Raw genomic sequence first — 23,440 nt, 5'->3', positions numbered from 1 at the left:
CCCCGGGCTCCGTAGTGTCCCGGTTCACCTGGCGAGAGGACGGCCCTTTGTTTGTCCGGGGGGCCCCTCGTGCCCACTTCTGCCGCTCCGCCCGGGCTCTGGCTCGCTCCTGGAATCGGGTGTCCACCCGTATGCAGAGTGAGATGAGGGCATCCAATTGTCCAGAATCTCCCGTCCCGCCAATTCATCCTTGATTCGCTCTTGTAACCCCTCCATAAAAATGGCCATCAAGGACTCCGGATTCCAACGCAGCTCCGTGGCTAAGGTACGAAACCGGATGGCATAGTCGGCCACCGTACCTTCTCCCTGATGAATCCGGAGCAGTTCCGATGCCACGGAGGAGGGCCTTCCCGGAAGGTCAAACACCATCCGGAACCGGCGCTGAAATTCGTTATAATCCTCCAAAATGGGATCATTTTGTTCGTTCAGGGGAGCCACCCAGTCCTGGGCCTTTCCTCCACAAAGGCCCATAATGTAACCCACCTTACTTTGGTCCGAAGCAAAGGCCTCCGGTTGCATCCGGAAGGCCAGGTTGCACTGGTTGAGGAACCCCCTACAACCACCCGGGTTCCCATCGTAGCGTGCTGGTTCAGGGAACCGAGGTCCCACGCGGAACCCTCCCATACGGGGAGCCGCTGCGGCCCCTTGGACCGCAGCGGCCTGGTTCTGTACCTGAAGCGTGGAAAGTTGAGAACATACATTCTGGAGCGCCCCAGACAGGGCATTAAGCTGTTCCTGTTGCTGCTGGAGAACCTTGGCCAGGTCCCGTAGATCAGGTTGCGTCGGCGAGCTCATGGCTTCCGTTTTCTGTCGTGGCTCTGATGTCACTCTGGTGTTGGTGAGCTCTCGAGTTTTCCCGAGCTCCCCTAGGCCCAGGAAGAAGCCGTGCACCCCAATCTTCACCCGCGGCGACCGCCGTTCACCGAGGGTTGAGCCCTCAGCTGCGGGCGGCCAGCAGGACTGCTGGAACCCCGGGGTGGTGGCTGGCCTGGCTGGATATGGGTACGGAGTCCTTGGTGAGCGTAGCTGAGCCGGGCGGCTACCTGAGCACTGGGCACGGGCCCAGTCGGAGGAAGTGGCTAGCAGGACGGCGAGGCTGGTACGAATAACAACCCCCGCCCTCACTGGAAATAGCTAGCAGGACGGCTAGCTGCCGACAGGAACAAACACAGTCTTGGAAATAGCTAGCAGGACGGCTAGCTGTCCTGAGGAACAAACACAGTCTTGGAAATAGCTAGCAGGACGGCTAGCTGTCTTGAGAAACAAACACAGTCTTGGAAATGGCTAGCAGGACGGCTAGCTGTCTTGAGGAACAAACACAGTCTTGGAAATAGCTAGCAGGACGGCTAGCTGTCTTGAGGAACAAACACAGTCTTGGAAATAGCTAGCAGGGCGGCTAGCTGGCTGGAGAAACAAACACAGTCTTGGAAATAGCTAGCAGGACGGCTAGCTGTCTTGAGAAACAAACACAGTCTTGGAAATAGCTAGCAGGACGGCTAGCTGTCTTGAGAAACAAACACAGTCTTGGAAATAGCTAGCAGGACGGCTAGCTGTCTTGAGAAACAAACACAGTCTTGGAAATAGCTAGCAGGACGGCTAGCTGTCTTGAGAAACAAACACAGTCTTGGAAACAGCTAGCAGGACGGCTTCAAACAACGAAACGGAAGCACTGGATCCCCCCCGTGTCTCCGTTTAAATCCCCCGCTCGTCCTGGCTGGAGAACAGCTGGAACCAATCCTCTCCGCCCAGGCCGGCAGCGGAGGACCGGATTGGTCCTCCCGTCCGATGGGCGGAGTTCCTGCGCGGATGCGCCAATCCGGTGCGAGTGGGCGGAGCCTCCTCGCTGGTCTCGCTGCAGCGAGGAGGACGCCGACGCCGGCGCCGCCATCTTGGCCGGCGGATCTCCTTCTCCGAGGCCGGCGTTAGTTCTTCTGGATCGCCGGCCTCGGGGCAACTTGCGGCTGCGGCGATCCCCGTGGCATTCTTCCCCCGTCGCCCCGCATCCCACGGGCGACCCAGCCTTCCGCTCCGGCCCGCGGACCGCCAGGTAAGGGCCCGGAACGGGACAGTTTACATAGAATTGTACAGGTACTTGCACTGCCCTAATGGGCTCACAATCTAAGTATTATATTGTACCTGGGGCAGTGAAGGGCTAAGTGACTTACCCAGGGTCACACAATGCTGCAGAGGGAATTGAACCTGGTTCCCCAGGATCTCAACCCACTGCCAACCATTAGGCAGTAGTGGGAATCAAACCTGGTGGCCCTGGTCCGCAACCTACTGCACTAAACATTAGGCCACACCCCCACTTTTAGTGAGGGGGGATTGGAATTGTGTAATGTGGGCAGAAACTTCTATTGTGGAATGTTTGGGAGGGGGTTCGGGTCACATTGGAGGGGGTCAAAAGTGAAGGGAGACCTTGCATACCACTGGCCAGAACCTGAAAGCTATGCTGGAACCCACAAAGATAAGCGGACATAGTTAGGACTGCTTTTTGTTACATCCTATCTGTCCACTTAACTATATGGGCACTGGCACTGAATATCACTGATATCACTGGTATCTGCATAATTTCTAGCTCCTCCTCAACTACTTCACCCCCAGACCATCCCTTCACTGCCCGGATTGAAGATGGCTGGTTAGAGCCAATATTCAGTGGCACTGCCCGGTTAAGTGCTACTGAATATCAGTAGCCAGCCCACTAAGTATGATTTAAGTGGGCAGGCATCTGTCCTGATCCTTTGAAGATCTACTTTAGAAGGAAAGGTTCTGGTGTGGATTAGGAATTGGTTATTGGACAAAAAACAGAAGGTAGGGTTACGTAGGCTTAAATGATCATTTCTCTCAGTGGAGTGCTGCAGAGATCTGTACTGGGACTGGAGCTATTTATAAATGATATGGAAATCAGAACGACAACTGAGGTGATTAAATTTGTAGATGACACAAAACTATTCAAGGTTGTTAAAACACATGTGGACTATGAAATACTGCAGGAAGATCTTACGAAATTGGAAGACTGGGCATCCAAATGGCAGATGAAATTTAAAATGGACAAATGCAAGGTGATGCACATTGGAAAGAATACTCCCAATCACAGTTCCCTGATGCTAGGATGCACCTTGGGGGTCAGCACTCAATTAAAAGATCTAGGTGTCATTGTAGATACGCTGAAATCTTCTGCTCAATGTGTTGTGGTGGCCAGAAAAGCAAACAGGATCTAGGAGTTATTAGGAAAGAGATGGTGAAGAAGACCAAATATACTATAATGCATCTGTATTGCTCCATGGAGCAACCACACTTTGAGCATTGCATTCAGTTCTGGTAACTGTATCTCAAAAAAGATATAGCGGAATTAGAAAATGTTTAAAAAAGAGCAACTAAAATGATAAAGGAGATGGAACTCCTTTCATATGAGGAAAGGCTAAAGAGGTTAGGGCTCTTCAACTTGGAAAACAGAAGGATGAGGGGAGATATGATTGAGGTCTACAAAATCCTGAGTTGTGTAGAATGACTAGAAGTTAATCAATATTTTACTCATTCCAAATGTACAAAGACTAGGGGACACACAAGGAAGTTACATGGAAATACTTTTAAAACAAATAGGAGGAAATATTTTTTTCATTCAATGAATAGTTAAGCTCTGGAACTCTTTGCTGGAGGATGTGGTAATGGCAGTTAGAGTATCTGTGTTTAAAAAAGGTTTGGACAAGTTCCTGGAGGAAAAGTCCATAGTCTGCTATTGAGATATACATTGGGAAGCAACTGCTTGCCCTGGAATTTGTAGCATGGAATGCTGCCATGATTTGGGTTTCTGCCAGGTACTTGTGACCTAGCTTGGCCACTGTTGGAAACAGGATACTAGACTAGATGAACCATTGGTCTGACCCAGTATGGCTACTCTTATGTTCTTATTTACTACTAAAATTTATTTTTCCTAAGCTGTCACAGAGTCTTATATCCTTTGCTAATTTTGCATTTGTAGCACTGCACAAAATGCACAATTTCTTAAAATCTAGATGGTCCTGGGAGCAGGCGAAAATCCTGACATTCATATCTGCAGACATATATGTGTATTCCCCTCTTGAAATGTGGAATACAAGACTATCTTTTGCCCCACTAGATTGTCCTAAAACATGTCCTGACCACATCCCCTTGGCAAATGCACATTTTCAAGTTCTGAACCTGTAAACCTGGCTTTGTAAAATCGGAATTTAGATGCTTATGCAATGTGTGTAAATGCCAGTTTATGCACATTTAAAATGTGAATAACGTTGCTAAAGTAAGTATCATAATGTATTTGGATTTTCAAAAAACATTTGATGAAGTGTACCTCAAGAGGGACCTCTGGAGAAATGTAATTCAAAGTCATTGGATTGCTGGCAATATCCTGATTTGGGATTAGTAAATGGTTAATTAATAGGAAACTACAAAAATATATGACTAAATGTCCTGCTTTCCCAATGGACAGGTAAAGTTCTACAGGGGTCTATGTTATATTGTTTCATAAATTACTGATATAGAAGAGGGAGCAAAGGGTGAGGTGATTACATCTACAGATGACACTAAAATATTCAAAGTAGTTAAAATAGGAATATATTGTAAAGATTTTTAAGCAGACCATATGAGACTGAAGAGCTGGCTATGGAAAACAGCAGATAAAATTTAAAGTGGACGAGTACAATATAATACGCATAAGGAAAAATCATCTTAACTGGCTACCATGCTGAGTTTCACATTAGGAGCTGCCACTCAGGAAGAGGACCTTGGAATCATTATGGGAAATATATTGAAACTCGCAGAAGTGGTCACAAAGCAAATAGAACATTGGAAATTATTCAGAAAAGAATATAAAAAATACCTGTGGAGGTCATTTTAGGACAGTTGTGCAGCATGTAAATCGCAGTATATACATGCGTAAATGTGACAAAGAATGGGCTTGGTATTACACATGCAAAATAGCAAAATCAAATAATAATCCACAAAGATGAAACTCATAAATAACAATATAAAGTAACAATTACCTACAAAAGGAAGAGGAAGGAAAAGCCTCAAAGTAGTTCAAAACACATAGTTTTTAAAGAGCTAAAGCAGACAAAAAAAGACCTTGCTTCATCATCGGCAAAAACCTTCCCATAAGAAGAGTAGCTACATTCAGAAAGCAAAATATAGTAACTTATCTGTTGAGAAATGTGTAGCCCGTGGGCATTCCTGCATCTTTAGACTTCCACCAGACATATTTTGAGAGCTACACATTTCTCAAGAGATAAGTTTCTATATTTTGCTTTTTTGAATGTAACTACTCTTCTTATGGGAAGGTTTTTGCTGATGATGAAGCAAGGTCTTTTTTTGTCTGCTTTAGCTCTTTAAAAACTGTGTGTTTTGAGATACTTTGAGACTTTTCCTTCCCCTTCCTTTTGTAAGTAATTTGTTACTTTATATTGTTATTCATACGTTTCATCTTTGTGGATTATTATTTGTTTTTGCTATACATGCGTAAAAGGCATAGATATGAAAATGCAATTTTTACAATGACACTATCCTGCTTATAATCGAACGAGAAAAACGCCCAAGTTCCGACCTAAATCGGGAGATGGACGTTTATCTCACAAAAATGAATAACACAGTATAATCGAAAGCCAAACTTGGACGTTTTCAACTGCACTCCATCGCGGAAGCATACAAAGTTGACGGGGGGGTGTCAGAGACGTGGTGAAGGCGGGACTGGGGCATGGTTATCACCCGAACAGAGATGGGCGCCTTTCGTCGATAATGGAAAAAAAGTATGCGTTTGTAGCTAGAATTTAGGGCACTTTTCCTGGACCCTGTTTTTTCACGAATAAGGCCCCAAAAAGTGCCCTAAATGACCAGATTACCACCAGAGGGAATCGGGGATGACCTCCCCTGACTCCCCCAGTGGTCACTAAACCCCTCCCACCACAAAACATGATGTTTCACAACTTTTTATTTTCACCCTCAAATGTCATACCCACCTCCCTGGCAGCAGTATGCAGGTCCCTGGAGCAGTTGTTAGGGGGTACAGTGGACTTCAGGCAGGTGGACCCAGGCCCATCCCCCCCTACCTGTTACAATTGTGCTGCTTAATGCTTAGTCGTCCAACCCCCCCAAACCCACTGTACCCACATGTAGGTGCCCCCCTTCACCCCTTAGGGCTATAGTAATGGTGTAGACTTGTGGGCAGTGGGCTTTGAGGGGGATTTGGGGGGCTCAACACACAAGGGAAGGGTGCTATGCACCTGGGAGCTCTTTTACCTTTTTTTTTTTTTTGTAAAAGTGCCCCCTAGGGTGCCCGGTTGGTGTCCTGGCATGTGAGGGGGACCAGTGCACTACGAATCCTGGCCCCTCCCACGAACAAATGCCTTGGATTTATTCATTTTTGAGCCGGGCGCTTTCATTTTCCATTATCACTGAAAAGCAAAAACACCCAGCTCACAAATTGTCGAATAAAACATGGACGTCTATTTTTTTTCAAAAATACGGTTCAGTACGCCCCTTCACGGACCCGTTCTCGGAGATAAACGCCCATGGAGATAGACGTTTTCGTTCGATTATGCCCCTCTAGATATGCTTTTCAAAACAATATTTACTATCCCACAAATTGTATAAACAGTATAAAAAACAGATTTAAGATGGGAGGAAAAGCCTCAAAGAGCTCCAGGTGAATCCACCCTCGGAGCTCAGCAACTGTTCATCATTGGAATAACATCCTATCCAACTTTTCTGTAAAATGTTTTTGAAATGTATGTATGCTCAATAAATGGGTTGAGGGAGACAATACCAAATCTGTAAATATATCAAAACTACTATCCTCAAAAAATATATATGATTCTGATAGAAAAATCTTAGTAGTAGACATTCTTCAATACAGCAAACGGTGGGAGGAAAAGTCTCAAAAAGCTCCAGGCCTAAACACCCTCAGAACTGATAAACTCTTCATTATTGGCAGAAAACCCTCTCTACCTTTCCAATCAATTTTAAAGCAATTAATATGCAACAAGCTTCAAAAGTGAGCAAAAATATTATTTAAAAAACAATATTGCACTTATCTAGCCCTCTCTTGCCATCAGGATCATCCCCAAACCAACGGTCGCCAGCTTCATGCTTGCTGATTCAAGGTTGTGGTATTCTTTTAATAGCGCTGAACAAGGTCTAGCAGCAAAGAGTTGGCTTTTCACCAAACTCTATAACAGCTTTAGATATGATGACCATTCTTATTAGAGCAGCAAGCAGATCACAGGAGTAGCCTAATGGTTGACGCAGTGGGCTATAGAGAAGAGGAACCAGGCCCATATTCCAGTCCAACTGGTACATTTGTGGTCGAATGTGTCAGTCCTCCATAATACACTAAATACCTCCTGTCCCTACATATAGGTGACACCTTCAAGCTTGACTGTGAGGTACAGTAGTTTTTTCTCTGTTCCTGAATATATAATGGACTTCACATAATATGACCCAGGTACACATCTCACCATACAATATAATGGGGTTATGGTGAGATGTGTACCTGGGTCATTTTATGTGAAGTCCACTGCAGTGCCCCCTAGATTGCCCCACTGCTCTGCTGGGATGTCTGTGTGGCCAGTATATTAAGAATGATTGCCAATGGGCCATGCTGGTACTCCTTTTGCCGTAATGGGAGCTGGGGGGTCTTGATGCTTAGGGATACATGGCTATTCTTACCTTGCCAGGGTCATACTGATTTCTTCCCAGATCTACCTAACTGTTGCCTGGGGGCAGGAGGTAGATCTTCTAAGGCTGCCGCCTCTCATTTGCTATTATTAAGGCAGCCAGGAGATTGCTCTCCTCCTTGATGAAGTTCCATTCCTTTCTGGTAGCCATTCTATATGTGTTTGATGATTGCCCGGTAGGAGACACTATCAGGCTCATTTTCAAAAGAGATAGACATCCAAAACATGACATATGTCAGCATTTGGATGTTTATCTCACAGAAATGTCCAAATCAATATTATTGAAAACTCTTTTTGGACGTCTTTCTCTGAAGTATGCCAGAAGGACGTCCAAATCTCAAGGGGGCATACCAGGGGCATGTTCAAGGCAGGACTTGGTGTTCCTAAGACATGGATGTCTTTCAGCAATAATGGAACAAAACAAAGATGTCCAAGACTTAGACATTTTGAGCTAGACCTGTTTTTATAGCAATTAGCTGCAGTGGGAATTGAACCCACTTCCCCAGAATCAATGTCTGCTGCACTAACCACTAGGCTACTCCTCTATGCCACACAAGAGGTGCCCCAAATAACCAGATGACCACTGGAGGGACTCGGGGATCACCTTCCCTGACTCCCCCCCCCCGTGGTCACTATCCCCCTCCCACCCCCCAAAAATGTGATTATAAATATTGCTTGCCAGCCTCTATGACAGCCTCAGATGTTATACTCAAGTCAATTAGAATAGCATGCAGGTTCCTGGAGTAGTCTAGTAGTGGTGCAGTGCACAGCAGACAGGTGGACCCAGGCTTCTATCTCCCCCTACTTGTTACACTTGTGGCGGAAACTGTGAGCCCTCCAAAACCTACCAGAAACCCACTGTACCCATAGGCCCAACTGTTTGGGGAGGCTAAAGGGGGTGGGGTTAGGGGTGGGGCCGGGGTGGAGCTTACCTCCATAATTGTCTTACAACACACAGAAAAAATAAGTAAAAATAAAATAGTCACAATTAATACCTTGTATTAAATTTAGATATTAGATATGTATCATATGTCAAAGAATAAAGTGGTTGCTCAAAGCATATACTAACCACAATTGCTCAACTGCAAAACACTATGCACAACTTTGTGCAAAAACACACTCAGAATCTTACTGTACCATAAATATTACACTGGGCAGACCCTAATACACCAATATACCACCCACATGGAAAATGCAGACCGTAAACAATATGAAACGAGGGATCATAATATCACAATTCTCATGTAGAGCCACAAAACACCCTTTTAGGGTGGATAGTGTTCTCAATGAGCTCCTTTTATTAACAACCATATGTAGATCCTTCAAGAGGTGGTGTGTCATGATTTACGCTGTACACCCTTTCTGATGTTTTGGTGCCACCTCAGTAAGGCCAACCCACAATCTCTCCACTGCAAAACACTATACACAAACTTGTGCAAAAACACACTCATAGCCTTACCAAACCATAACAGCACTAATTCCAAGGACAGGACAAGCTACAACCTTTATGTGTGGAAAGGCAGCACTATAATTACACTGGGCTCTGAAACACGAGAACACAACCTAGTGAAACAAAAACAAAATAAAACAAAAAGGGCTGCAAATACTACACGCTAGCAGAATACTGCATCTTGATCACACATGAAAAACACATGACACAACAGATATGAAGGAAAAATACTGAACTGGAAAGTTACCTCAAGAAGTCGGACTCAGCATGCAGCAATACTAGAAAAATTGAAACTTGCATGCAAAATATCACAGATGTACATTTCCAAAAGCTGACATATTCCAATTAATAAATTCTGAATAAAAAATGTTTTCTACCTTTGCTGTCTGAGCATTTAGTTTTTCTATTAGCTTTGGTCTAAAAGTGTTGCTATGAAGAAAATTGAAATCAGAACAGCTGATGGCACCTCTGGTATGCTGCCAGTGTAGGTGTTTGGAGCGACAGACCACAATACTAGCAGTCAGGGAGCAGACTCAGTGCTTCAAGTCCATTACCAATGTGGACAAGGCTGTTGGGAGAGACAGACGGCAGCAGGAAAGGTAATGGAGTCAGTTCATCACCTCTGGTGCATCATCAATGTGGGTGGGGTTTTTAGAGAGACAGATAGCAACAGCAGTAGTCAGGAAATCAGCTCAGAATCTCTGGTGCATCACCAATGTGGGGAGGCCTTTAAAAGAGAAGCAGCAGTAGTTGTCAAGGAGTCAGCTTGGCATATCCAGGTGTTATCAATGTGGATGGGACATATGGATAGAGAGAATGTAGCAGTAGCTGTCAGGGAGTCAGTCAACCTTTTACTTTCCGTTGCAGCGATGCCGACGTCAATGAAGAAAAAGGCACTACAGGCTCGTCTCCGGCTCCAGCTTCTCCCTTCTCTCTTCACACACTGTGTGAAGAGAGAAGGGAGAAGCTGGAGCCGGAGACGAGCCTGTAGTGCCTTTTTCTTCATTGACGTGGGCATCGCTGCAACGGAAAGTTAAAGGTTAAAACGCGGGGGGGGGGGGGCTGTGCCGGTTGGGGAGCCGAGAACGGGAAGGAATGAGGGAGACTTGCCTGCCTGGCAAAAGTGCTGCATTTGTGAGGGCAGCAGCAGCAGCCAACGAAGTCCACGATTGGGCTGGAGATGCTTAGTCTCCCCAAGCCTCTTATACGGGGCGCATATGACTGAACCCACATATTTGTGCTCCCTTCACCTGTAAGGGCTGTGGTAGTGGTGTACAGTTGGGGATAGTGGGTTTTGGGGGGCTTAGCAGACAAGGTAAGGGAGCAATAGTGAGATGTGTACCTGGGAGCATTTTATAAAAGTCCACTGCAGTGCCCCCAAGGGGCCCTATTGCTTTCCTGAAATGTCACTTTTCCACTATTCTATCTGATGCCAAGCTTTCTATTTTTTTTTTTTATAACATCTGAGCCTTGTATTTATTGTTTATCAGTTGATTTCGAGTTTGAATTGAGATCTATAGATGAAAAGGAGGTCTCATTACATATATCTAAATACCAGAGTGTTATTTTTCCATATTTCATAGCAAGAGTGTACATTCCCTAATTACCTGTCTCAATGCAACTGAAGCTTCTACCTCCTCAGTGCATGTAAATGGTTTCATCCCTATGTGGATTCTCTGATGCCAATTATCGCCCAGTAGCATCTATTCCGCTCATAACCAAACTCGTGGAGGGCATAGTGATGAAACAACTCACTGAATACCTAAATAAACACTCAATCCTACACGAGTCTCAATCGGGATTTCGGCCGGATCACAGCACTGAAACTGTTCTAGTGTCTGCAATGAACTCATTCAAACAAGCAATTGCAACTGGCAACACCATACTCCTCTTACAATTCGACATGTCCAGTGCCTTTGACATGGTAAACCATGGAATACTATTAAACATACCAGAATACTTTGGAGTAGCAGGCACAGTTCTCAAATGGTTCAGAGGATTCCTGACCACAAGATCATACCAAGTAACAACAAACACGGACAGATCAGCCCCATGGATACCTGAATGCGGAGTTCCCCAAGGATCCCCCTTCTCACCAACCCTCTTTAACCTGATGATGATACCTTTAGCTAAACTACTAGCCAATTGTTACATCACTAACTGTATCTGATATCCTGGAATGACAATACCATTACAAAACTCTGTAAGCCACATTGAGCCTGCAAATATGTGGGACAATGTGGGATACAAATGCAACAAATAAATAAATGTGAGGTTTTCTTTCCAACCAAAGCTTTTATCAAACTCAGGACATGTAAATGGTTTCACTCCTGTTTGTATTCTCTGGTGCATTGTGAGGTTTACCTTCTAACCAAAGCTTTTACCAGACTCTATACATGCAAATGGTTTCTGTCCCGTGTGGACTTTCTGATGCACTTTGAGATTTACATTACAATCAAAGCTTTTACCACACTTAGAACACGTGAATGGTTTCACTTTATTGTGGATTTTCGTGGATTTTGTACGTTTTGCATTTGGATGTATTTGTTTGAAAATGGACCAAAACATAAAATATCCAAATCACAAAACATTTTTCCAAATAGCATTTTCAAAAAGAAAAGAGAGACTTTTAATGTAGAAAATGACCTTTCCTGTTCTGATTTTGGACGTTTTACAAAAAATGTCCAAATTCAGACTTAGATGTCATATCCAAAAATGCCCCTTGTGCATTTGACTTGCCCAAGGTCACAAGGAGCAGCAGTGGGAATTGAACCTATGTTGCCAGGATCAAAGCCTGCTGCACTAACCATTAAGCCACTCCTCTGTTTTGGATGTCTTGAATTTGGACATTTTTTGTTTGAAAAAAGACCAAAAACAAGGACGTCCAAATCACAAAACGTCCAAATCACAGGACGTACGAACACAAAAGATAGACGTCCATCTTTTTCAAAAATCACCTTCTTTCCTGTTCGGAATTTGGACGTCTTCGTAAAACGTCCAAATTCTGATTTAGACGTTTCTTTCAAAAATGCCCCTCTATGTTATACAGGACCAGAAATGCATCAGTTTGGGCTCCACCTGCCTTGATGTCCACACTTGAATCCATGCAGGTGTTTGCATAACCAGTTCTGTGAATGGTGACCTCATTGCATGGCCATTGTACATACACAGGCATTCGGCCTAACTGCAGCCAGGAGACCTATTGAAGCACCCCACCACCACCACCACACACACAGAGTTTTTCCTGGGGGTGGATATGTGTCGATTTCACATCACACATGTGAAATCGACACATATCACATGTGCACATCCACACCCAGTCCTGCATAGTTATGCTTCAGTTACACATGTTTTCTTTTAAATGTTTAGATGGCCACATAAGTGTCCTTTCTAAAATGTGCTTCCTCATACATCATCCTTTTGGCTACTATAGAGTACATTTATGAAAGCAAGAACATAGATGAGATCACTCATATCTATATAAAAGAGTTTCAGAGAATTTTATTAACAAGCAGTATAAAATTATTTTAAAGTTTAAAATAACTTGCAGGCATTTGTTCCAGAAAACCCATTGGTGAGATCCTTTGAACTTTTCTCTCCCATGCATTCCTCTAATCACTTTATGGTCCAAGTTTCACAGGGCAAGACCATACAAATGATTACATGATTACATTTCTGCTAATCAGATCTTTCAAGCACATCTCCCATTGTTTAAAGTGTTTGTTAGACATTCATAAAAAATGACCTCACTAGAACCTTGGAAGAAATAAACCATATAAGTATACTTTTCAGTCTCGGCCTCTCTGACACATGTATGCATGCAAAGTTACTCCAGATACTGTAAAATCACTGATCCAAATAATTATACAACTAAGAAAGCACAACTGCTTAATGCCGATGTATTAACATGGAAATGCAAATGTTGCTTCCAATGAAATGTTCCCACATTTGGACATTTTTTAGCTTTCTCTGTAGATATGAGGGACAATTTTTTTGTGAATATATAATCAAGTACAAAAGATTGCTAAATATGGAGTCCTTTTATGAAGTGGTCAGTCCTCTGACATGCAGTACTAGTTTGTTGGGTTTTTGGGGAAGTACCACCAGGCTACCGCAGTTCCCTCCCCCAGCATGCGCCATTTCCTAAACTGTCCTAAATTCCCACTGTTAGCCATATGGGACCTGGATGAATATCGTCCAGGACCCACATAACTTTTGAAATTGCTGCTCTGCCCCTCTGATCCTCTTTCCATGTACCCAAAAAAGCCCCCTTCCTTCTCACCCCACTCATTTTTACAGCAGCAACATGGCTGCCACGCCCTTGACCTCTACCTCTACGTAGTAGTACTGTGAGGCTGCCAGGAGAGGTCATGGCAGTCATTTTGTTGCGGTAGTCACTAGAGGTAGGAGCTAGTGGGATTTGCTCCTGCCTCCACTGGACAACTAGGGATCTTAGGTAGGCCTGGGTAGGGGAGGTGTATCATGACTGGGAGAGGATGGGAGGGAGATTCTATCCTTGCCCAGTGAAGGGGGATCAGAAGAAGAGGGCTTTTTCATGTTGGCATGAGGGGGATCAGAAGGGGGGATGTTACAGGGATGGGTGGAAGGGTTCTCTGAGTGGCTGAACGCAAGTTCAAAAGTTATGTGAGTCTCGACTGATATTCAGCTGGGGTCTGCATAACTGAATATCATCTGGGACAAACATGATCTCCAGCTGCCAGGACAACCACCATTAGCCCCAGGAATTTATTGCCAGTGATCAGTCATGGCCTGGCACTGAATATCCAGGGCTAATTTATCCAGCAATGGTCAGAGTTTAAAAAAAGCACTGACTATCACCAGCTGAATATTGGCTGGTGTATTACTAGCAGTAGAGGATGAGTTACTGAAATATTTGGATAGAGAACAGACCATGTTAATTTTTGTAAACCTTACAGCCTCATTAATTTAGTCAATTGAGATATTTCATCACAGTTTTCTGCCAATCAGCTTACTTTTAATAAACAGAAGACTGAATTCCTCCATGTACGCAGGCCCGACCCAAATCCTCTCACCACTTAAGATAAAATTGGACTTGGGTTGTTTTTCAGCCCCCTTTTTCCCTAGCTTTTCCTGATGTCCTGTTTGTGCTAATTAGAATGTAAGCTCTGTTGAGCAGGGACTATCTCTTCATGCTCAAGTGTACAGCGTTGCGTACGTCTAGTAGCGCTATAGACATGATAAGTAGAAGTAGTAGTATGTCTGATCCTGGGATTTCTTTTTCTTATGACTTGATTTTGCTATGTACCTGAGACAGCTCCAAGCCTCCGATTGTCCTTTTCCTCTCCTGTTTTTTTCCCTTTTTTGTTGGCTCTGTAATTTTTCCTTTTCCCATAATCCTTTTGTACTTTATTTTGTTTGATTGTGTGACATGTGAGAGTGTGTGATTCTCCCTTTTCCCCAAATATTTATATATTGTACACCGCTTAAATTTCTTCTTGAAAATTTGTGGTATATCAAATAAATTGAAGAACTTGATGTGTGACAAATTTGGGGATTTAATATGACTGATAGCTTCAGTGGAACCACAAAGTTTACAGGTATTGAGTATAAGGGTGCATTAAGGCCACTTTTTACCACAGCTTGTAGGGCCCCTAAAAGAGCTAAATCAGGTGAACTATGAGGAAAACATGCAAATTAAGGGGTCCTTTTACTAATCTATGGTAAAAAAAAGTGGCCTTAGTGTGCCCTTGCATGGGCTAAGGCCATTTTTACTGCAGCAGTAAAATGGCTGATTAGCCAAATTTTATATTATTGGCCACATGCTAATGTTACCATTAGCGCGCAGCCATTAAAAAAAAATTACTATGGGAGCACTACCAACACCTATTTTGTAGGCGGTGAGGCCTCACACAGAATTCCTATGCTAACCAGTTAGCGTGCAGTAATGTAGTTATGCTAACTGATTAGTGTAGGGACACCCACTCTAGATCCCCTGACACACTCCCTCCAAGAAAAAAATCAAATTAATTTTGTAGTGTGTTGATAGCATGCATTGATTTGACAGTTACCGCAGTATGCCTGAGTGCATTCCACAGTATGCCAATTAACCTGTGACTTTCCCAAAAAGGGTGGGGGCAGCATAAGCAGCCACTGAAGAACTAATTTTGCATACCAGAAAGGTTGCTGGGAAATGATTTGTATCTTCAGGAGGTGCTTATCACATAGTGGTGGATCTAGGAGCCAATACGTGGTGGACTGGCTACACTGAAGCGGTGAAAGGCTCACACACTACATGTGCGGTGACCTGTTGGTGCGCGCCAAGAAATAAATGATTCATCCAGGCGTTATGGGTGCTTGCCAAATCTGAAATTACCACCAGGAGGGCATGCTGGCCTGGCAGTAATCTCATTTTGGTGCATGTTGCATGTGCGTAGAGCCTACCGCGGCTTAGTAAAAGGGCCCCTATGTTTGCCATCATGTTCACATTGTCTTAAGAATGTATGCTTTACAAAATTGAAAAAAAATACATGTATTAGACAGAAAAGATCTCCCCTGATATGATTTACTGTGTTCTTCCTTTGAAAATTATACTTTCAATATATTGATCATAACTATTAATGTGTGAGTTTTCTTGCCTAATTTTTTTCTCTGTCTTATTATTATTGTTTATTTATTTACTTATTTATTTTATTTATTTATTAGGATTTATTTACCACCTTTTTGAAAGAATTCACTCAAGGCAGTGTACAGTAATTACTACAATTATTGCCATTGTGATATTGTATTTCTGTGTACGGAAAGCGACGTGAATAGGCCAACAGTTTGTTATGTATTAACTGTTAGTGTAACATAATTAAAAAATAATTTAAAAGAAATGAGAGAGGTCTTCTCCCACACTGACTACACACTGGAGAGTATCATCAGTTTCTCTCCTCCCACTCTGATACAATTACTTTCAGAGCTTGTGGAATCTCTGAAATCACTAGTAAGAAGGATATTGACTCTTCTACATTTTCTTGTATCATTCTGGCAATCTCTCGACTAACAATTGGGGTCACATAGGGTTTGGTTTGGGTTTCCTCCATTTTTCTATCTGGTTGGTTCTTGCATTCTCTCTTTTAGCCATTACTAGCACTACTACACCCAACGCTGCACAGATCTGCTTTACTTTTTCTTCCCCTTCTAATATCTCTTCCTCTTTCTTCCTTGTGTTTTGGCAGCTGCTTCCTGGCTGAACTCCAGGCAGCTTATGCTTGCTGCATGAAAAGCTAAGACACTGCATATCCCAGATAATCTTCTGAAACACTTCCTCAAACTTTGGAATCCATCAGCCTTGACTATACCAGTCTGTCTTTTTCCTCCTCAATTAAAATCTCGTTGCCCTTGTCAGTATCTCTTTATCACTCATTTTACATACATCTTTTATCTGATTATCTCTCAACTTCCAGTTCTTTTAATATCTGAAAAATGTGCCCTTATCTGTCCTTTAACTCTTGCAATGTTATCATTTGACATCCTTTATATCACACCTCAGTCACTGCAATACATCAGTGGCTAATTTCCTTCATTCTTCTCTTCACCTCTTTCAGGCCTTTATCTATCTCCTCACTTTTCTCATGCTACTCCAGTACTTTACTTTTTCCAGGGACTCTCTGTCAAATACTGATGCCAATACAAAGTTCTGCTCACTTTCAAATGCATTAATTGTCTAGCTCTTTCTTACCTATCATCCCTCATCCCACTATTTCTTTTCCAGCTCACTCCATTCTATAACTTGTATTCTTCCCACCAAAGAATGTTCCAGATAGATTCCTGCTCCCATTTCAGCTTTCTTACTTGTATTATTCCTTGCAAAGCATCTTCTTGCTGATTTGGCAAGCACTCCTATCGTGGTCCACCTAGCCCAGGATACTGGGCTAGATGGACCATTGGTCTGACCCAGTATGGCTACTCTTATCATAAAATTCTACATGAGAAATCTCTCTTTCTTGTCATGTTTTTAACTAGATTATCCCTACTTCTATTCTGTAACATTTCAATGTGAGGCATCCTGGATGAGGGGTCCATATAAATGCCATGCAGTACACAAAACAGTGGTAAAACACAAGTTCAAATCAATGTTTTGTAATAATTTATCTCCAAGTCAATAGTCAAACTCAGGGGTCCTTTTAAAAAGGCACGCTGAAAATGGCCTGCAGTAGTGTAGGCGTGGATTTTGGCCGCGCGCAGAATCATTTTTCAGTGCACCTGTAAAAAAAGACCCTTTTTTTTTGCCGAAAATGGACATGTGACAAAATTGTCGCGCATTCATTTTGGGTCTGAGACCTTACCGCCAGCCATAGACCTAGCGGTAAAGAATTTGGGCGGTAATGACCTAAGCGCATCAGATGCCACTTGGAACACATCCATTACGCGCGCCAGAAATTTAAAAAATATTTTCAGACATGTGTAGTGGACACGCGCCAAAATTGAAATTGCCACAAGGGCCATGCGGTAACCGGGCGGTAACTCCAATTTGACGTGCGTTGGGCACGTGTAGGCGCCTACACAGCTTAGTAAAAGGGGCCCTCAGTGACAAGTATTTTTTTCTTAAACAAATGCCATGGTGTTTTTAAAAAGTATGTATAGTCATTGCTGTTATATGCATAGGCAGCAGTGCTGAACATATGTGAGGAGTGCACCCTGCTGGCAACTATACCGATAGCAGAAATATTCAGCCTCTCTAATGGGCTGATGCGCAGAACTCCCACAGTATAGGAAACAGCGCCTGATCCATACCATGGGAACAGCGCCAAAACTTAGGTCCCCAATGCTCAATAATAATGGAATGTAAATAGTGTGTGTGCTGTGAGACTGAAAGTAAAAGGGTGGAACATGCCTGGCACACGCAAAAAAGAGTTTTGTGGTAGGAACAGCTCTTGTGCGCATGTCCAGGCAAACCAGGAAATGAAGCGCACACTGGTGCTGCTGTTCTGTGCCTTTAAATATAAGCTTTTCAATATTTTTTTTTGCTTGAAAGGTCTATATTTAAGCGTAGAAAACAGGACACCAGTGTGTACGTTCACTTTTGGGTGTGCTCGTACCTGTACATATTTGCTTTTCACCCTCAACTTGCTTCTAAAAGAAATCTAAACCAAGAGATTTTAAGCTGAACAAAAAAAAATTAGGAATCCAAACACCACAATGCCAGCTCTCAGCTGGCATTTGGATTCCAGTGGTAAAGGCAGAGTTTGTGCGCTGTTCCCTGAACATTAGCAGGGAATAGCAAATGGCCTTATTTACATCCATTTGACTATATTTAAATACAATTTGTGTTAATCTTTGGCATGGCCATTGTTTCCTGCTGTGCAGCCTTCTGAGCATTCTGCACAGATTAACACTGGTGCTAGTCCAGCGCTAACTGGCTCTAATGGCTGCCCATAAGAGCAATTCTATAAACTAGTGGCTTGATATTCAAAGAATTTATGCTCCTAACTTTGAGAGTTAGTTCAATAAATTGGCCTGTTAGAAAATTTACTATGGCTGAAATTTATTAAAGCTGAGAAGAACATTTTTACTCAAAATTTCACTAAATTCTTAAATTTAGGAGCATAAAAAGTGGGTGGCAATGGAGCAGATTTAGGGTGGGGAAAGAAGTTAGGAGCTTAACACTGATTTTCAGCACTAGGCTCATAAATTATGCTCATAAATCTAGACAAAGGAATAGCAGGCCTAAATTATGAGCTAACCTTTTAAACTCCTAATTAGGATGAATTTTCAGCTGAAGTCTGCCTGAAAATATGGCACAAATTAGGAGGCTAACTTAGAAGCTAAGCATTTCTGAATATTGGGCCCTGGTGCATAAATGTCTAGATTAGTACCACTTACATATGTACATGTTGCACCTAAGCACTATTCTAAAATGGTGTGCATAAGTGACGCGAAGGGTGATTACATATACTAGGTGCCTGCATTTACGTACCCTTTGCACATGTAAATGTCTAGAATACTAGCCCTCGTGGGCCTTATTTTATAATGGTTATGCTCCTAAATTTATGCTCTTAAATTTACACTCCATATTACGAGCATAATCTGTGCTCCTAAATGTATGCTCCTATTTAGGGCCTATTACGCTCATAGATCTAGCATACATTAGAAGCATACATTACACTCCAAAGGGAAGAAATCATAATGGAACATTGGAGGAACTACATCCACACCTTATTAGCCAACTTAAGGAGGACCTGCATAACACCCAAGTGGGGAAACAATACATTGCTATCAGCAAAAAAAGAAATGAAGCTGTCTTCTGTCCTGCAAAATCACAGAGAGAAAAACAACTTACTTCGGAGCAGAAATGGTGCTGCAATCCTAACAGGCCCAAACAACTTGGATACACTTTACAATCTATCTGAGGTATGTGAAAATCAAAATCTGAACAAACCAGGAGATCAAGAAAGTCTACAAATACCGTGCAGGCAAACCAACTATGATCTCCCTATCAGAAATGTAAATCAATTGGGGATAGTAAACCTCTCTAACTATCATTTATCACAGAATGAAGTCTCTGTACTTTCCAAAGGACTCTCGTTTTGCCCATCCAGCAAGCTTGATGAAATTCAATTATACTCAGATCTGGAAGAATTCTTTAGAAAACTCCGCCTGAAGGTACATTTTCACAATAATGTAACACCCAACAGACTGGAACACAATTTTAAACGAAAGATCACATATTTCACCCCACAATGTGGACAAAACAATAAACTAGACATCTACATACAAAGTTTCAGGTACGGGGTAAAATCACAACTTTCCAGCAAACAAAGAAAGTCCTGTACAACCTTACTCAACCAGAAAGAGCAGCCGTAAACAAACAACCAACGCATTGTCATCAAACCCGCAGACAAAGGGGGCTCAGTGGTGATTATGGTCAGACAAAAATACATCGAAGAAGGGCACAGACAGCTCTCAGAAAAAACATACTACAGGAAACTAACTGATGACCCCACACAGGACTATACGAAACAACTGAAAGTCCTTATCAGAACATTTCCTAAACAAGTACAGCCACATCTGAAGAAACTCATACCAAACCAGGCCTCTGTTGCTACATGCTACCCAAAATCCACAAACCTGGAAACCCTGGCAGACCAATCATATCAGGTATTGGTACACTCACGGAGGAAATATCTGGACTTACAGAGGGGACTGTGAAACCTCTTGTGCACAAGACAAACAGCTTCATTCAAGACACCACGGACTTTCCGAATAAATTGAAAAATATCAAGCAATTACCACCGGGTACACTTCTGGTCACGATGGATGTAGAATCACTATATAGCAACATTCCCCATGCAGATGGCATAGCTGCATGTGAGAACCTCCTAAAAATATCCACACTGGACCATCAATACTCACCAGAAACTATTATAAAATTAATCAAATTTATTCTAACTCACAACTATTTCCGCTTTAACAATGATATCTACCTACAAATCATGGGCACCAGGGCAGCACCCCAATATGCTAACCTCTTTATGGCTGAACTGGAAGAGACATTTCTGAATACATTTCAGACCACACCCCTAAAATACTACCAGTATATTGACGACATTTTTATGATTTGGATCGAGGGGGAAGAAACTCTAAAACAATTTTACAGTTCTTTCAATACATACTATCTTACAATCAGATTCAAAATTGACTACTCCCCAGAAAAAGTCAATTTTTTGGACACCACATCTTTCAATGTAGTATATGTCATCCAGTGTAAAAAATATGATGAAGGGTGCTATATTGGAGAAACAAGCCAGATGCTGAAGAAGAGATTTAATTTGCATAGACATCATATGAAAAATGCCAGTGCCAATCAAGAAGTTACCTCTGTGGGACAGCACTTTACAAAACCAGAACACTGTACTAAAGATTTTATAGTGATAATACTTAAAGAAAACTTTAAAACAATACAGGAACGCAAGACCTTTAAAGTCAAAATGATTAAATATTTTGACACCCACCAGACAGGACTTAACAAAGATCTGGGTTTTCTAGCTCATTATAAACCATGAAATTTCACTGCTTTGTCACCCTCTGATCACCATGCATATATCCCAGTCCCCCATTCTCTCAGCCCTCTCTGTTTCTCACCTAGCCCAGCCCTCCCTCATCCTTTCAGACTGTCACTGAAATACTTTGATGTTTCACTTATATATGCTGTTACTTATCAAAATTTGCTTATATCTGATCTGACGAAGAAGGGCTACCTTCGAAAGCTAATCAAAAAATGTATTAAGTTAGTCCAATAAAAAAGGTATCATCTTATTTTCTTTTCTATGTTTTATTTTATTTCTATTGACAGAAATTAGTCATATACTTTATTCTAGATGAGAGCCGACCATTCCTGCTTTGGATAACTGCTCCAAACAAAGTAGAAAAATTAAAATGCAGTGCATAGCCTCAAATGACTGGACATCATGTTTTTAAACTCAGTGGTTAAAGCAAGAAACATTTTTGGTTTTCATCAAGGATTATGTTGTCAAATGAAGAAAAAAAATATTTTTAAGATCCCATGCCTAGTTTCACAGTAGTTTAGATTCTGAATCATGTTTAAAACCCTGGTGTCAGCGTATCGGTTTTTCCAAAACATTTGAATCTTGTTAAAACAAAGTTTTCTCGCCAGGTGAAAAGTTGCCATAATCTGGGCGCCAGTTTTCAACTGTGAGGTTTCATAACTTGTCACTGAAGTTTAAAAAAAAAATCATTCCTCGGGTTTATATGGTAAAATAGAAACACAATGTTGTCTCTAAGACATTAAGCTCTTCAATGCACTCCAAAATCCTTGCCAATCTAGGCTTAAGAAGGCTTTAGGGTTGTTCTAACAGGAAACTAGCATCTTATGATGTCTAAATGGAATGCAGAATGATTGAAGCAATCACTGGACACCTATCATACTACTGATCTAAAAAGAAAATTTGCTTTATTGCAGCATCATATCTTTATTTCTATATAAACTATATTATAAATGTGTCTGAGTCTCAATGATGTAGTTGAAGTGAGTAACTTAAATTATAGCTAGTCACTGGGCTATTTCCATCTTTTCTTTAAAGTTCATCACCATGCTTCTTAATCTTTATAAGGTCCTCCAGGAATTGTAGAGGAAATCTTTGTAGCCTGTGATACTACCTTAAGATTAATTTGAAGATGTTGTAGTGCTACAAAGGTTCTGAGACCAGATAGAATTCATTTTCAAAGGAGAATGCTTTGAATTAAGGAGCCTTTACAGAGATCAAGATTGATTGATATTAGTCATTCTTTCCTCCTTTATAGTCTCATAGTACACTGTCGACTGCTTCAACCTTCACCATTCCATGGACAACGCAAGAGGAAGCTGAATATTGTTAAATAGACAAAGGATTGATTCACCCAGGTTGTTTTTGAATCCCAAACGGGAAAGACAGCTAAAAACATAAACAGCAACAGTTGTTAATAAAGATATTCAACATATTCAGAACAGAGAAAAAAAAAAGATTTCTGGCTGCTTGGGTAAAGACATTCAAGGAACTCAGGAAAACCCATTAAAATGTTCTTTTAGCACCCTTCACTTCTTCCATCCCCTTGAAAACAAATAGACAACTTTTCTTTGCATCCGTGAACCTATAGATACAAATACATATTTAGGGTGGAAATTATCAAGCTGCATTAGGGCTTTAAGGGGTCCTTCTACTAAGGTGCACTGAAAAATGGCATGCAGTAGTGTAGGTGAGGGTTTGGGGCGCATGCCAATCCACTTTCAGCGTGCCTGTAAAAAAGGCCTTTTTTGCCGAAATGGACTTGCGGCAAATTCTAAATTTCCGCGCGTCCATTTGGGTCTGCGACCTTACCGCCAGCCATTGACCTAGCAGTAAAGTCTCACGCGGTAGCTGGGCGGTAATGACCTACGCGCATCAAATGCCACTTGGTGCGCATCTGATACACACGTCCGAAAATAAAAATTATTTTTCGGCCGCATGTAAGATCTGTGTTCATCGCTACCACAAACTGAATGCCATCTGTATATAAAAAGGACACAATCCCCCCCAAAGGCTGCAAAAAGTTATTAAAAAGAACACAGAAAAGAATAGAACCCTGGGACACTTCACAATCTAAATAGTCCTGGAGACCAAATCCACATATCAACCACACTCTAAAAATGAAATTACCACAAGATCCACGCAGTAGCCGGGCGGTAACTCCATTTTGGTGCGCATTGGATGCACATAGATTCTTACGTGGCTTAGTAAAAGGGCCCCTAAGTTGTATAAGGAAACATGACCCCTAGACTACC

The sequence above is a fragment of the Microcaecilia unicolor genome, chromosome 3 (assembly GCF_901765095.1).
Source record: "Microcaecilia unicolor chromosome 3, aMicUni1.1, whole genome shotgun sequence".
NCBI lineage: Eukaryota > Metazoa > Chordata > Amphibia > Gymnophiona > Siphonopidae > Microcaecilia > Microcaecilia unicolor.
Note: the sequence above shows the minus strand (reverse complement) of the source record.